The sequence below is a fragment of the Convolutriloba macropyga genome, chromosome 13, assembly GCF_964194025.1.
Source record: "Convolutriloba macropyga chromosome 13, txConMacr16.3, whole genome shotgun sequence".
Taxonomy (NCBI): domain Eukaryota; kingdom Metazoa; phylum Xenacoelomorpha; order Acoela; family Convolutidae; genus Convolutriloba; species Convolutriloba macropyga.
In genome coordinates, this window is record NC_134480.1 from 24,782,472 (window position 1) to 24,798,337 (window position 15,866).

Sequence of the window (15,866 nt, forward strand, 5' to 3'; positions counted from 1 at the left end):
GTTAAAATTGAAAAAACTGCAAAGAATTGGAGCCATACTTTTTTCAGAGTTACTACATTGATCAATTGGCTCCAAGTATTGAATAATTGGAACTTTGTTGGACTACACCGGCTACACCTGACTCCCTAATTTTAAGAAAAATCTAGAAAAAAACGCTTTATCACTAGGAAATGTCGAGACATCCATTGTTGGAAAAATAAATTCAAAAAATTGTATTTAATTTTCTTTATATGACCCAGTCTTTGGCAACTGCATCCTATGTCACAAACATTGACAAAAACTTTTTATTGCCTAAAAACAAAATATATCATTCATCTCTTGCGTCTGATCTGCTTATGGGATCCAGCCCAATTTATCTTTAATTAAACAAAATACAGAAATTTTCTTACCTTTCCAACCAAAATTCAAAAATGTATGTCTATACTGCGTTGGAATTTTGGACGTCCGTTTTTAAAATATGATTTATTTGATATATGCTCTTAAATTTCACAAATTTGGGAAAAAGCCTACTGCTTCTGCGTGATTATTAAACGATGAATTTGATGAACTTATTTTTCTTGACCAATTATTCGCATTTTTTAAACAAATTTCGAATAGCAGCTTTAATTGCGCAAAAAATGAGGCAAAGAGTTCTGACACGTATGCAGCAAAGACGCTTATAAAATTATTATACTTCTCTAATTAAATGAAAAAAGCTTGGCCTAGTATTCATATCCGAGCTTACTAGAATAATTTGATATATATTTATATATATATATATATATATATATATGTGTATATATATATATATATATATATATATATATATGTGTGTGTATATACACATATGTATATATATATATATATATATATATATATATATAATATTTATATATATATATATATATATATATATATATAAACTGTTTGAGTTTTCATGGCTAGAATATCAGCTACTCGAAAAAAATTTTAATCAAATGGAATCATTTTTCGAACATTTAAAAAGTGTTAAATAAATTGTTAAATAAAAAAGTGTTAAATAAAAAAGTGTTAAATAAAAAAGTGTTAAATACACATATGTATATATATATATATATATATATATATATATATATATATATATTTATATATATAAATATATATATATATATATATATATATAAAAACTGTTTGAGTTTTCATGGCTAGAATATCAGCTACTCGAAAAAATTTTAATCAAATGGAATCATTTTTTCGAACATTTAAAAAGTGTTAAATAAATTGGTTCACAAATTGGAAGTTCTGATAAACGGTAAAAATGTCACAAGAATGATAAAACAAATAAAATATAGGCACAGTCCTAAAAGAATGCTAGCAGAATGGAGAGACTGACTTCTTTGAACTCTATCAGTCAAACAATGTTGACTCAAGCCGATCATAACTTGCAAATGAAGGAGAAAAAACGAATCAAATTAGATAGCAAACTTGCTGGTAGCTGAAAAATCTTAGCAAAACGCATATTTTTTTGTTGACAACAATTATAAAATTTTGAAAGTTAGCGAAACGAAGGGGCCATGCAGTTAGCACGTTCCCATATCTCACAACGCAAGGCAATCCCTTTAAATTCCCTTGCAAAGTTTTATGGAAAACTGGCAAATATCCGCGGTCAAATTTTTCAAATTAGCAGTTTTAAAGTTTTGGCCTTCCGCAAAGTTAATTTTAGGGTAAACTACTATTCGTCTTATCTGGAAGTTATCTGCAATATTTTAAATTTCATATTATTATTCTAAAAAAAATGATCAGTCTTTCTGAAGAAAGCCGACACACCTCTAACATAAGTGAAAACATTCATTGCCACGACGTTCGCACACGTTGGGGACGAGAGAAATGAAACAGGAGACAAGTTGTTTCTGGTGCGTTAATGTTTAAAACTGCCACTTTGTGTGGGAAGCTACCCCGAACAGCGCTTTGGGACGAATTGTCTTTGAAAACACAACCCTTTCAGAGTCATAGGCAACAAAAAGATATTTGACACTTTTTAGCAAAAACATGCCAAACTAAAAGCAAACAAATTCAGCTGAATTGAGTTTGAAATTCTGTCGAGGTCATTTTGGTAAAAATTTTCAGGACTATTGCATCAAATGCTACAAATGTGATCAACGGTTTCATGTTGATTGAAGCCGTTGATTTCGGAGAAGAAAATATCAAAACCTTGTCTAAGCTGATGCACTCTGGGCTTGTGCAAAACTTTAGAATTAACGTTAAGACTAAATTTTTTTCTAAAAAATGACTATCGCGGCAGAGCATTTATGAAATGAAACAACAACTCAGAAAAAAAAAGATGAACCTCTAAATGCTCAAATGAAAAAATGTTCGTAGGCATTTCTTTGACCACCCGAAAACAAAACAGAATTAGTTTCAGCATTCACCGGTGGAACATCATCATTATCAGAAAAAAATGAAACAATTCGGTGTAGAAAAATATCCGAGCTTGTAATCAATTATGATGAGCAGTTTGTTGATAAATTTTCTCCAAACGTAGACCTTGAAAGCTTAAATGTTGTTCAAATTTTCCGTCTAGGAGAGTTTGATCCCAAGAAATACAGCGTCCTGGCCTAATGGTGGTAAAGTTAGGGAACCGGTGGAATTATAGAAATTTTCCAATTGGTAATCAAAAGCTGAGGAGGGTTAAGATTTTTATCAACCATTTTTTGACAAAACCAAAGTTGCCAGCTGAGAAACAGGTTCTTTACTATAGGTTCAAATTAACTCAAATGCTGGAAACAATCCGCTCTGAAATCAAAATCAACTCAAAACACCTTTAAAACAAAAACACAATTATAAAAAGAACAAAATCCATAGAAGAGAACGTTCAGTTCTTTGAGAAACATTCCACATAACTACATATTAAGATGATAGTTCGTTCTGAAACAACTTTCGAACTCTGAAATTCGCTCTGAAATCAAAATCAACTCAACACACCTTTCAAACAAAAAAACAATTATAGAAAAAACAAAATCCATAGAAGAGAACGTTCAGTTGTTTGAGAAACATTCCACATAACTACATATTAAGATGATGGTTCGTTCTGAAACAACTTTCGAACTCTGAAATTCGCTCTGAAATCAAAATCAACTCAACACACCTTTCAAACAAAAACACAATTATAGAAAGAACAAAATCCATAGAAGAGAACATTCAGTTGTTTGAGAAACATTCCACATAACTACATATTAAGATGATAGTTCGTTCTGAAACAACTTTCGAACTCTGAAATTCGCTCTGAAGTCAAAATCAACTCAACACACCTTTCAAACAAAAACACAATTATAGAAAGAACAAAATCCATAGAAGAGAACGTTCAGTTGTTTGAGAAACATTCCACATAACTACATATTAAGATGATAGTTCGTTCTGAAACAACTTTCGAACTCTGAAATTCGCTCTGAAATCAAAATCAACTCAACACACCTTTCAAACAAAAACACAATTATAGAAAGAACAAAATCCATAGAAGAGAACGTTCAGTTGTTTGAGAAACATTCCACATAACTACATATTAAGATGATAGTTCGTTCTGAAACAACTTTCGAACTCTGAAATTCGCTCTGAAATCAAAATCACCTCAACACACCTTTCAAACAAAAACACAATTATAGAAAGAACAAAATCCATAGAAGAGAACGTTCAGTTGTTTGAGAAACATTCCACATAACTACATATTAAGATGATAGTTCGTTCTGAAACAACTTTCGAACTCTGAAATTCGCTCTGAAATTCGCTCTGAAATCAAAATCAACTCAACACACCTTTCAAACAAAAACACAATTATAGAAAGAACAAAATCCATAGACGAGAACGTTCAGTTGTTTGAGAAACATTCCACATAACTACATATTAAAATGATAGTTCGTTCTGAAACAACTTTCGAACTCTGAAATTCGCTCTGAAATCAAAATCAACTCAACATACCTTTCAAACAAAAACACAATTATAGAAAAAACAAAATCCATAGAAGAGAACGTTCAGTTGTTTGAGAAACATTCCACATAACTACATATTAAGATGATAGTTCGTTCTGAAACAACTTTCGAACTCTGAAATTCGCTCTGAAATCAAAATCAACTCAACACACCTTTCAAACAAAAACACAATTATAGAAAGAACAAAATTCATAGAAGAGAACATTCAGTTGTTTGAGAAACATTCCACATAACTACATATTAAGATGATAGTTCGTTCTGAAACAACTTTCGAACTCTGAAATTCGCTCTGAAGTCAAAATCAACTCAACACACCTTTCAAACAAAAACACAATTATAGAAAGAACAAAATCCATAGAAGAGAACGTTCAGTTGTTTGAGAAACATTCCAAATAACTACATATTAAGATGATAGTTCGTTCTGAAACAACTTTCGAACTCTGAAATTCGCTCTGAAATCAAAATCAACTCAACACACCTTTCAAACAAAAACACAAATATAGAAAGAACAAAATCCATAGAAGAGAACATTCAGTTGTTTGAGAAACATTCCACATAACTACATATTAAGATGATAGTTCGTTCTGAAACAACTTTCGAACTCTGAAATTCGCTCTGAAGTCAAAATCAATTCAACACACCTTTCAAACAAAAACACAATTATAGAAAGAACAAAATCCATAGAAGAGAACGTTCAGTTGTTTGAGAAACATTCCACATAACTACATATTAAGATGATAATTCGTTCTGAAACAACTTTCGAACTCTGAAATTCGCTCGGAAATCAAAATCAACTCAACACACCTTTCAAACAAAAACACAATTATAGAAAGAACAAAATCCATAGAAGAGAACGTTCAGTTGTTTGAGAAACATTCCACATAACTACATATTAAGATGATAGTTCGTTCTGAAACAACTTTCGAACTCTGAAATTCGCTCTGAAATCAAAATCAACTCAACACACCTTTCAAACAAAAACACAATTATAGAAAGAACAAAATCCATAGACGAGAACGTTCAGTTGTTTGAGAAACATTCCACATAACTACATATTAAGATGATAGTTCGTTCTGAAACAACTTTCGAACTCTGAAATTCGCTCTGAAATCAAAATCAACTCAACACACCGTTCAAACAAAAACACAATTATAGAAAAAACAAAATACATAGAAGAGAACGTTCAGTTGTTTGAGAAACATTCCACATAACTACATATTAAGATGATAGTTCGTTCTGAAACAACTTTCGAACTCTGAAATTCGCTCTGAAATCAAAATCAACTCAACGCACCTTTCAAACAAAAACACAATTATAGAAAGAACAAAATCCATAGAAGAGAACGTTCAGTTGTTTGCGAAACATTCCACATAACTACATATTAAGATGATAGTTCGTTCTGAAACAACTTTCGAACTCTGAAATTCGCTCTGAAATCAAAATCAACTCAACACACCGTTCAAACAAAAACACAATTATAGAAAAAACAAAATCCATAGAAGAGAACGTTCTGTTGTTTGAGAAACATTCCACATAACTACATATGAAGATGATAGTTCGTTTTGAAACAACTTTCGAACTCTGAAATTCGCTCTGTAACCAAAATCAACTCAACACACCTTTCAAACAAAAACACAATTATAGAAAAAACAAAATCAATAGAAGAGAACGTTCAATTGTTTGAGAAACATTCCACATAACTACATATTAAGATGATAGTTCGTTCTGAAACAACTTTCGAACTCTGAAATTCGCTCTGAATTCAAAATCAACTCAACACACCTTTCAAACAAAAACACAATTATAGAAAGAACAAAATCCATAGACGAGAACGTTCAGTTGTTTGAGAAACATTCCACATAACTACATATTAAGATGATAGTTCGTTCTGAAACAACTTTCGAACTCTGAAATTCGCTCTGAAATCAAAATCAACTCAACACACCTTTCAAACAAAAACACAATTATAGAAAAAACAAAATCCATAGAAGAGAACGTTCAGTTGTTTGAGAAACATTCCACATAACTACATATTAAGATGATAGTTCGTTCTGAAACAACTTTCGAACTCTGAAATTCGCTCTGAAACCAAAATCAACTCAACACACCTTTCAAACAAAAACACAATTATAGAAAGAACAAAATCCATAGAAGAGAACGTTCAGTTGTTTGAGAAACATTCCACATAACTACATATTAAGATGATAGTTCGTTCTGAAACAACTTTCGAACTCTGAAATTCGCTCTGAAATCAAAATCAACTCAACACACCGTTCAAACAAAAACACAATTATAGAAAAAACAAAATCCATAGAAGAGAACGTTCAGTTGTTTGAGAAACATTCCACATAACTACTTATTAAGATGATAGTTCGTTCGGAAACAACTTTCGAACTCTGAAATTCGCTCTGAAATCAAAATCAACTCAACACACCTTTCAAACAAAAACACAATTGTAGAAAAAACAAAATCCATAGAAGAGAACGTTCAGTTGTTTGAGAAACATTGCACATAACTACATATTAAGATGATAGTTCGTTCTGAAACAACTTTCGAACTCTGAAATTCGCTCTGAAATCAAAATCAACTCAACACACCTTTCAAACAAAAACACAATTATAGAAAGAACAAAATCCATAGAAGAGAACGTTCAGTTGTTTGAGAAACATTCCACATAACTACATATTAAGATGATAGTTCGTTCTGAAACAACTTTCGAACTCTGAAATTCGCTCTGAAATCAAAATCAACTCAACACACCTTTCAAACAAAAACACAAATATAGAAAAAACAAAATCTATAGAAGAGAACGTTCAGTTATTTAGGAAACTTTTTAAATAACTACATATTAAGATGATAGTTCGCAAACTTTCCTTGAACGACCAGTCATTTTTGAGTCTCGAAAGAAGATTCCAAACTTGGCTGATAACCTCAAAAACCAGACACCATTTGATTGAACAAAACTTGGCGTTGTTTTAAGCGTATAAACAGATGAAGAAATAGTAGGCTGCAATTATCAAAAACAAATTTGTTTTGACAGAGCCAATAGACCAAATGTTAGTATCTCCGTTTCTCATAACAACCCATTATTAAAATTGAAATCAAGCGTTTTTCTAACAAATCGAGATTCCGTTTTAAGCTGCTTGAACACTTTGCAGATAAAAAATGGACATATTTAATTTTTACAACCCAAACGTAAGCAGTAACTATGGAGTAAACTTCATTTTCATCCATCACTTTCATTTATACAGAATAGACTAAATTACCCAGAAGCTCTCCTTTTGAAAATGAAACACTTGATCAACTTCTGAGCAAAAAATGTGCTCATTGCTCAGTTCACAATCTTCCCGTGAAGTTTGTCTGTGCACTGATATCTTTATTGAATAACACGGACAAATTTAGTGAAGTCTTAGAGATAACTAATTGAAGACAATCACTATTTCGATGGTTGAGCGACGACAAAAATTTTTCTAATGAAAAAGTAAATCGCAGAAGTCAGCATACGCTTTCAATTCATCAAGACAAATCACTGCTCCACCTGCCCTACCAGATCAAATGAAGCTCAAAAACCACCAGGTAAATGACTCGAAGGAAACTGCAGAGTACCTCAATAAACGTTTGCCTCTGTTTTCATTAGAAACAATACAGAAACAGATACCATACTTGTTGGAACCAAACTGTTATCTATAGTATTCATTACTGCGCAAACACAATCGACAAAAAAATTACAAAAGTTCGAAGTGGTTTAGAACCATTCGATGAAATAAATCCAATATTACCTACAGCTTCCTTAACACACATAAAAAGTCATTTTGTGTTTCTGTTCAACTCTGTCATCAACAAATGCGAGTTTACAGTTGTTGGGAATGAATTCCATTTTTTTTCTTCAATTTAAAAATGGAATCAAGATAGGCAAAATAATTTACCAACATACTTCTATGTTGGGTTCGCTATCTCTTCTTTTCGAACTGCTACTGTTTAAACAGTTTGAGAAACAATTTTAAAGCTACTACGGGAAAAACGGAAATTTAATATTAGAACGTGCTTCCCTTGAATTGATATGCTCAAAAGTCAGTTTACTGATCAGGAGTCCACTGATTGTTAAGGGGATCTGAATATACACCCAGTTTCTTACAAACTTGTATTTGATGATATTGTATTTTTAACAAAATTCTGATTGACAGTTAGGAATGAAGATCCTGGAAGCAGATTATCCCACTAAGTCCATGTTGAGAGGCAAGTCAGTCAAACGAATTCTCGAAAAAATTTCTTTAACCATGTTCTAAAGTATAAAAAATCTTTCTCTAAGGGGCCAGAGTTCCTCGAATACAACTGCCTCTCCAATACCGCAGTTTTGAAGAGTGAGCTACGAAAATTTTTGAACAAAGAATCACAAGTAAATTTCAGATGCGCCTTCTGGAAGGATGTTGCTTGAGAACTGAAAAAACTAAAGCTAATCCAGCCCAAATAGGGGTATACCAAGTTGGGAAAACCAAGCTTGGTTAAATTCTTTATCAATATTATCAAATTATCATTATTAATTTATCAGAAAACCAATTAGAATCAACTATTGTCTAGTAGAAATGAAAACGTTTCCATGCATAGCAGTGGCTGTTTGAAAAAATACCTGGTTAAAAAATTTAGGCAAAACTAAAAGCGTGATTGTGCAAGGGAAATTACGAATGCAATATTCACAAAAAGCATCAGTGAGAAAGCATTGAAACTAAAACAAAGTTAAAGACTTAGAAGTTATTGATGATCAACTGAAATTCGATAAGCTCGATGACAACCATCTTTAAAATGGTTTTTTCCGGCATTTTATAGGGAAACGGAAATTCCTGAAGGTCAGTCAAATCGTTTCGGTGATCGTCTAAAAATGTTACGTATCATCAGTTGTCCATTACGGTTTTAGTTTCAGGTATCAACTTTTTAAGAACAACGAGAAATTTTGATTCGAAACAAAAAAGTTGGCCTTTGTGTCGCCAAAAACAGGACTCAGTTATTGATTGAGGATAAGGACAACAACACGCGTCAAATCTGTGGCTTACCCTAGTAACTCAACGAAAGTGCCCATCAGATCAGCACATTTATTTTCATACGCCAAAAATTAAGACTTTTTAAGTCTGTGCATGGCTTGTTTATCCAATAGTTTTTGTCCCGTTTCTTCATCTTATAAGTCGGATATGCATTATCATTTGTTGATTTCATTTCTGTAAGCGGATGAAATAGATATTATTTATTACTGCTCTTAAAATTTCTCACACATTTCAGATCTCACACTCCAAAATTTTGCAAAATGGACCTTTGATTCATTGCAAGAATTGGAACGGCGTTGTTCTGTTGTTCTTTTTGATTGACAGATTATTCTGCCTAACAATTTTTGAGAATCGGTCACTAAAGTTTAGTTAAAGTTTTGAGTTCTAATCAAACTTGAACAAGCGTGAACAAAAGATGCCTACTTTATTGACATTTCTTAAACACAATATGCACAGCAAACGATAGCAATTCAACAAACATGCATTTAGAGATCAAAAGTATCCTAACTGAATCATTCACAGTAATTATATTATACGTAATTGCAAAAGATTTTCTCTACACACGTTGTTTACAAACTTTCTCTTGGAGGAGAATGATCAATTTTAGTATTTAGGAAAATGTTCGCTTGTTCTGGAGGGAGAACAAAGAGGCTCGGTAGTGGGAGTTTGCACATAGTACTCCGACCCCGTTCAACCACGTTTTTGATTTAATTGTCTGTCAAATGAGGAATTAAATACAAATATTTCAAAACTTCATAAATTGATTAAAATTATTCCTGTATCCATTTTAAAAAATGCTTCAAACTCAAACCAATATAAAATTAAGTAATGCCTTATTACAGGGCCGATGTCATACAAGAGACTAAGAGACTAGACAAGCAACAAAATCAACGAGCATTAGTTACGACAAAAACTCAATGTCCATCTATTTTTTCTGAAAAACTCTTACTACCAAGGTTAAAAGAGTTTCAGATTAAACTTAAACTACGAAAGTGACTTGCATTTGACCATAAAAGATGTGGGGCCTGTCTTTAATGAGAAAAATAACGATTGGACAAAAAAGTCAAAGTTTAAAAATACGCTTATACTTTCTGAAAAGAATTAATATAAAAGACATAAAAATCATTAGCTATCAACTGAATCATTAAATTTTTTCAATCACTCTTCCAAAAGAAAGCATGAAGACCTGTCAAAACACAAAACTCTCAAAAAAACTGTTAAATTGTCATTCAACTGCAAAAAGAACAAGTAAACGCAAAAATCAAAAAGTCAAAAAAATTTCTCGAGAAAATGGTGTCGAAACCTTTACAATCCTATATAACTTTCATATTCTGTTCACAAAACATTAAACGTAGTCACCTAATCGTTTTTCAAACTCCTTTAATTTGGCCTGTGACTTGCCATTAATGTCAATATGGGACAAGACAGCATAAAAGAACCTCAAAAATTGGAAAATTTCTAAAAATAAAAAAAATTATGAAAGCTTGCAGTATCAAAGCCAAAAAACCATTATTTAAACAATAGTACCGTATTTGAATTTCCATTCTAATTCTTTTAAAACATTGAAAGAAGATCAGAGCACTGTTTTTGCTGAGACTACGCTAAGAGAAGGCCAATTGAGATAAAATATAGCAAAATCATTACATTTTAAAACAAAATTTTAACCCAATCATGTTTCATAACAGCTATTAGCCTTCAACTAGAAACAGTAAATAGGTTAACTTGTCACTGCATAAGAAGCCAATTAGACAAGTTGTTAGTGAGACTAAGTCAAGAGACCATAATATGACATTGAAGACAGGCAGAACACAAAATTTCAAACGTTTACGCAAGCACATGGTTAAAACCAAAAAGCATAAGCTTTTTGTTGAGACTAAAATTTAGGTTTTTTACCACGAAATTTGATATTCAAAAATTGAGTTTTGATTTCAAATCATTCTGGTCTGAAATTAACATTGAAAAAACAAATTATGCAAAAAATTTTTTAAAAAAGCATATTAATCCGACTAATTTTTGTAATGTAATTTTCCGTATTTAAGCCAAAATCATTCTTGCTGTTAATGCTCCTACCGTGAAAAAAATGATATTGTTGCTTCAGATATTACTAAAAAAGCAACTATGACAAAAAATTTTAATAGTTCAAAAAAAATTGAATTGTGGATAATTATCAAGTTATTTTATAAATAAAAACCCTTAGTTGTAATATGAAATGATGAGATAGTTTGTTTGATAGTTCCCTAGCTAGCACATCAGAACTTTCATCAATTCGACGCAGTCATAGGACCACAAAAAGATTATAAATGCTGGCAGAAACCATGATCTATTTGAAAATATAAAAAACACATTGTCGTAGCCATAAAAACCATGAGCTTTACTGAGAAAAGAGGAAATCTGATTGTTGGGCCTCATCTGAACATAAATAGAACATCTCCTTGACTGAACCTCTATATGGAATACAAATTGTCTGTGATTGGGATGAAACAAATGCAAAAATATTTAAAAAGGACAGAGCCATAATACAATCCGAATCATTTGTCAATGCAATAATAGAAATGAGACAAAAATTGGCCTTGCTTGAGACAAAAATAACATTAATTTAATCAACTGTGTAAAACAATTTGGAAAATGAAAATCTCATTTTTAGAGGGTATAAGTTTTCAAATATAGGAAAACAGAGTCTAGATCTCGTCTATTAAAAAATTATAAGAAATAAACTTGAAAATTAAATAACATTGAAGCAAAGATAACGACGAGGGAAGATCGGATCAAGAATATCTGATCTGTAAAAATAACTAAATTTCACAACGAATCAAACCGAAATATAATTTTTGACATCTTGAATTAATCCTTTCCACTGAGATTCATGTATTAGAACCCGGGTCGAGGTTTCAGGGTAATTTTTTGTAAGAAATGCGGTGAATGCGTTGAATTTTTGTGAGAAATGCGGTGATTGCGGTGATTGCGGTGAAAATAAGTAATTCACCGCATTTCACCGCATTTCTTACAAAAATTCACCAGAAAATTCACCGCATTTCTTACAAAAATTCACCGCATCAACGTTTGTGGCAAAATAATGTAAGAAATGCGGTGAAAGCGGTGAAAAAAAAATCACCACATTTCACCGCATTTCTTACAAAAATTCACCGCGAAATTCACCGCATTTCTTACAAAAACTCACCGCATATGATTTCCAAAAATTACTCAATCTGATTTAAATTCACAAGAGATTTCAAAGACGTAAGTGAAAGTTGGCGCAGTGGACTAAACAGTGGAAGGCGTGCAAGAGGTCAGAGGTTCGAACCCGGGTGGGGCAATTCTTTTTTGTTAGAATACTGAGAACGCGGTGAAAATAAATAATTCACCATGATTCACCGCATTCACCGCAAAAAAAATGTAAGAAATACGCGGTGAAAATTATTTTTTTTCACCGCATCTCTTACGAAAATTCACCGCAAAACCTCGACCCGGGAAGTCAAGTCCTCTAATGGATGACAGTCTGAAGAAGAATTTTTCTTATAATTTTTTAATTGACGAGATCGAGATTCTGTTTTCCTCTATACCCTCTTTTTTTCAACGCAATTGTCTTCATATTTTAATTTCAGTGAGTTCAAAATTTGAGACTTAAACTATAGCAATCCCCGGAAAGCTATAAAATATACAGAGCGGATAATCCATTATTAAAAAATTCCTAAAATAGGTCAATTTGTCCCATTGTGATAAAAAAAATTTCTGTTAAACCAAAAGTTCTGGTCAACGTATTCCCCAATCTACTTTTGAACTATTTTCAGAACAAAGTTGGTTGATACAATTAAGAAAAACTAAAGCATGGAAACTAAATTTTTTTAGTTGGTCTATGAATATTAGCAAAATCCAATAGTTTTTGAAAACCAAAACAAAAATTGAAAGCAAATAGCAAAAATTATTAAAAATCTGTTTTTTGTTCGGTGAAAGACTTAGTAATCATAGAATAGAACAAATTATAGCTACTCACAGTAATGAAACAAGAAACTCTCAGATACAATTGAGAATTTCATTTACAATATATTTTTTGTAGAAATAAAGAACTGTTGAGTTTCATAGCAATTATTAAAAATTGAAAATAGTTTCTTTTCTGGCAGCTATTGAATTTAATTTTTCAAACTGCTGCAAAAAGTAGAGAAATGTTTTTTCACTATAATCTTTTGGTGACAGAGTTGAGGCAAATATATGATTATTAAACAATAGAACCACTCTTTATATAATATTACAAAATGCGATAAGGAAAACTCTCTTTTTTAGTTTTCTCATATTTCTAAGGGGGCAAAATGTACCACAACGGCAACATAGAGTCTAAGAGAAGAAGATAAGTTTGAACTGACCAACCTGATATGTCGTTTTGAGAGCGCAAGCGCAGCAACAACAGCAACTAATTAAATAAAAATATCAACAATTATCAAGGGGAAAATTCTATTAATAACTGAAGGTGTAAACAACAACAACTTTGACAATTGGATTTCTCTCTCTTCTAGCTTTTCGCTCCGTCAAGCAACGGGCTAAGGATGAAATCTCAGCAGAAATTATCAATAATTGAGATTTCACAGAACTAAACTTGACTTTATATCTGTCGTTGCTCAAGAATTGATGACGCGCTCAGCTATTACGCTTTTTCCTATCTTAATTTTTCCCTCTTTCGGAAGCTGCTGCTCTCAATCGATGGTATCAAGTGCGTATTATTATATTTATCTTTTCCTTTTCTCAGCTCAACACATTTTTAACCAATTCCGTGCTAGTAAAAATGACACTATATTGACAAAATATTTACGTTGCATATATCAAACTATATGAATTTCATAATAAGAATTTCTACTCAATGACTCAGAAAATATTTTTTATTCAGAAGAATAATAACAAAAAGTGATAATTTTTCTTCGTGTTTTCAAAAATTTTGCTGAAAACAAGCTTATTATATTAACTTTTTGATTGAAAATATAACAAGTACTTCGGATGCACCATATACTTTAGTAACTATATCCAGAAATGTTCAAGATCAATATCTTCTCGCTTTAGTTTTGATTTGGTAAACACTTTAGTTCATGCGTCACCGGTTCCGGGGTTATAAGTTAGGCGTGGGCAAACGCCGCCTTCCAGAATTGAATTCGGCAGCTCAGCGTCACTTTCAACCAACAATTAATTAAAATTCCCCGTTTATGCATCAAGGTCATTTATAACCAAATAAAAATTATAAATAAAACAGAGCTAGTATGTAAGTTAACACGCTCTGGATATTGAACTTATATTTATAGCTGGAACAGAGCAAATTAAGAGTTCAAAATAAACCTAAAAACCTGAAAATTTAGTCCTAAAAGCGTTAGAAGTTACTGTTTTCGGGCAGTTTAGAAATTTAAGAAAATTGCCAAAGCTTTTTCGGGACTAGTCTGTTTATTTTTCTCACAAGTAATTTTTTTTGAATTTTTGTATGCATAAAAGTTTCAGAATCTATTTTTGTTCCCATCCACTTTATTGTGGGAGGAATTATATGCTCAACAAGAGTTTTTTGTTCAGTCGATTTTGGCCGATCCATATGTTCATCGTACAGAGTTGTGAGTGATATCATTATAAAGCTTGTCAAGCGCAGAACTTTCAATCAAAAAGATTTTTTTTTAATTTCATTTTTCCGAGGAGTGACGGAGATTTAAAATTTTGTAATTGTTAGCCTAATTTCCGTTGTTTTGTTCATTTCTTTCGTAAAGAAAAATTTTTCGTACCTTTAAAAAAAATTTCTATGTTACTTACAGAACAAAAACATTTTGAATCTTAACTCGACATCTGAGAATCGAATTTCAGTGCAAGTGAATGACATTGAATATACAAAATCAATTCACAAACAGTGTTTGCTTTTGGCTTCAAAACCGTTTGCGGATATTTATTTATTAAACTGTGAGTTCTGCCTCTAGTCGTTCTTTTTGTAGTTTTTTGACTTAGTATCCTTATGACATGCCAAATTGGCTTCCTAATCAGCAAAAAATTACTTTTATCCTTTTTTAGATCAAAATTTATGCTTGTTATGACTTATGGTTTTTTAAAAAAAAATACATGGTTTTCAAAATAAACAATGGTTTTCTGTGAATTGTCATTGTAATCTTATATCTGTCACATTTTAGCTTAGTCTCAGCAATGAGAGAAGCCTCATTCTCTTTCAAGTAATCTAGGTTGCAGTCGTCTTTGCAGTGCTGTTTTATCGTTTAAAAATGGTTTTTCAGCGTTGATACTGCAATTTATTATTACATTTTTTAAAAAAAAATTTGGATAGTTCCCATTGTTTGAGGTTGTTTTGCTGTCTTCTTGTTCAATCACGACAATAATGACAAGTCACATATCACAATGATGGCGTTTAACAAAGGCGCAATTGATTCTATTGAACAATTTTTGCTATCAAATTTTGATTTAATAGGCTTCGACACTGTTTCCTCGCATAATTGCAATGACTCTTTAATTTTTGACTATAATTGTTCTTTTTTTTCTCGTTAAACATTTTGGAAAATGACTGTCCTAAATTACTTCAATTGAAGGTATAAAGGAAGCCGTGCAAAGATTTCAATTGATCCCTGTGGTTTTTGATGACTTTGAGCTTAATAAACTTAAATTAATAATTGTAATAAACTTTAAAGTATGATCTTAACTTTAGCTTTGACTTTTTTGTTTTTTTCTTTGGTCTGCTTGTTAATTATTCCTAATAAAGACAAGTCCCATATCTTTTTTGATGAAGTTCAAGTCAATTGTTTTAGTTTAGTTTTAACTGACGCTATTTTTTTTAACTTTTTGATTAACTTTTATAAAGAAATATTTAGACATTGCGTTTTGGTCATCAGAAATGCTTTTGTTTGGCATAATTTAGTAGACAATTATGTCA

At 31.6% G+C, this 15,866-nt stretch overlaps 1 protein-coding gene across 2 annotated transcripts in view; it reads right to left on the reverse strand.

Annotated features, from left to right (window-relative positions):
* LOC142351487 (uncharacterized) overlaps positions 1 to 15,866 on the reverse strand; it is a 32,566-nt gene that overhangs the window by 15,590 nt on the left and 1,110 nt on the right. Inside the window, exon 1 of one of the 2 annotated variants that reach the window (XM_075403529.1) lies at positions 13,340 to 13,677. The exons of the other annotated variant lie outside the window; for it this stretch is intronic. The gene's annotated coding sequence lies outside the window, so the exon portion shown is untranslated. Of the gene's footprint in view, positions 1 to 13,339; positions 13,678 to 15,866 lie in introns of those variants that run through there. 2 annotated transcript variants of the gene reach the window in all.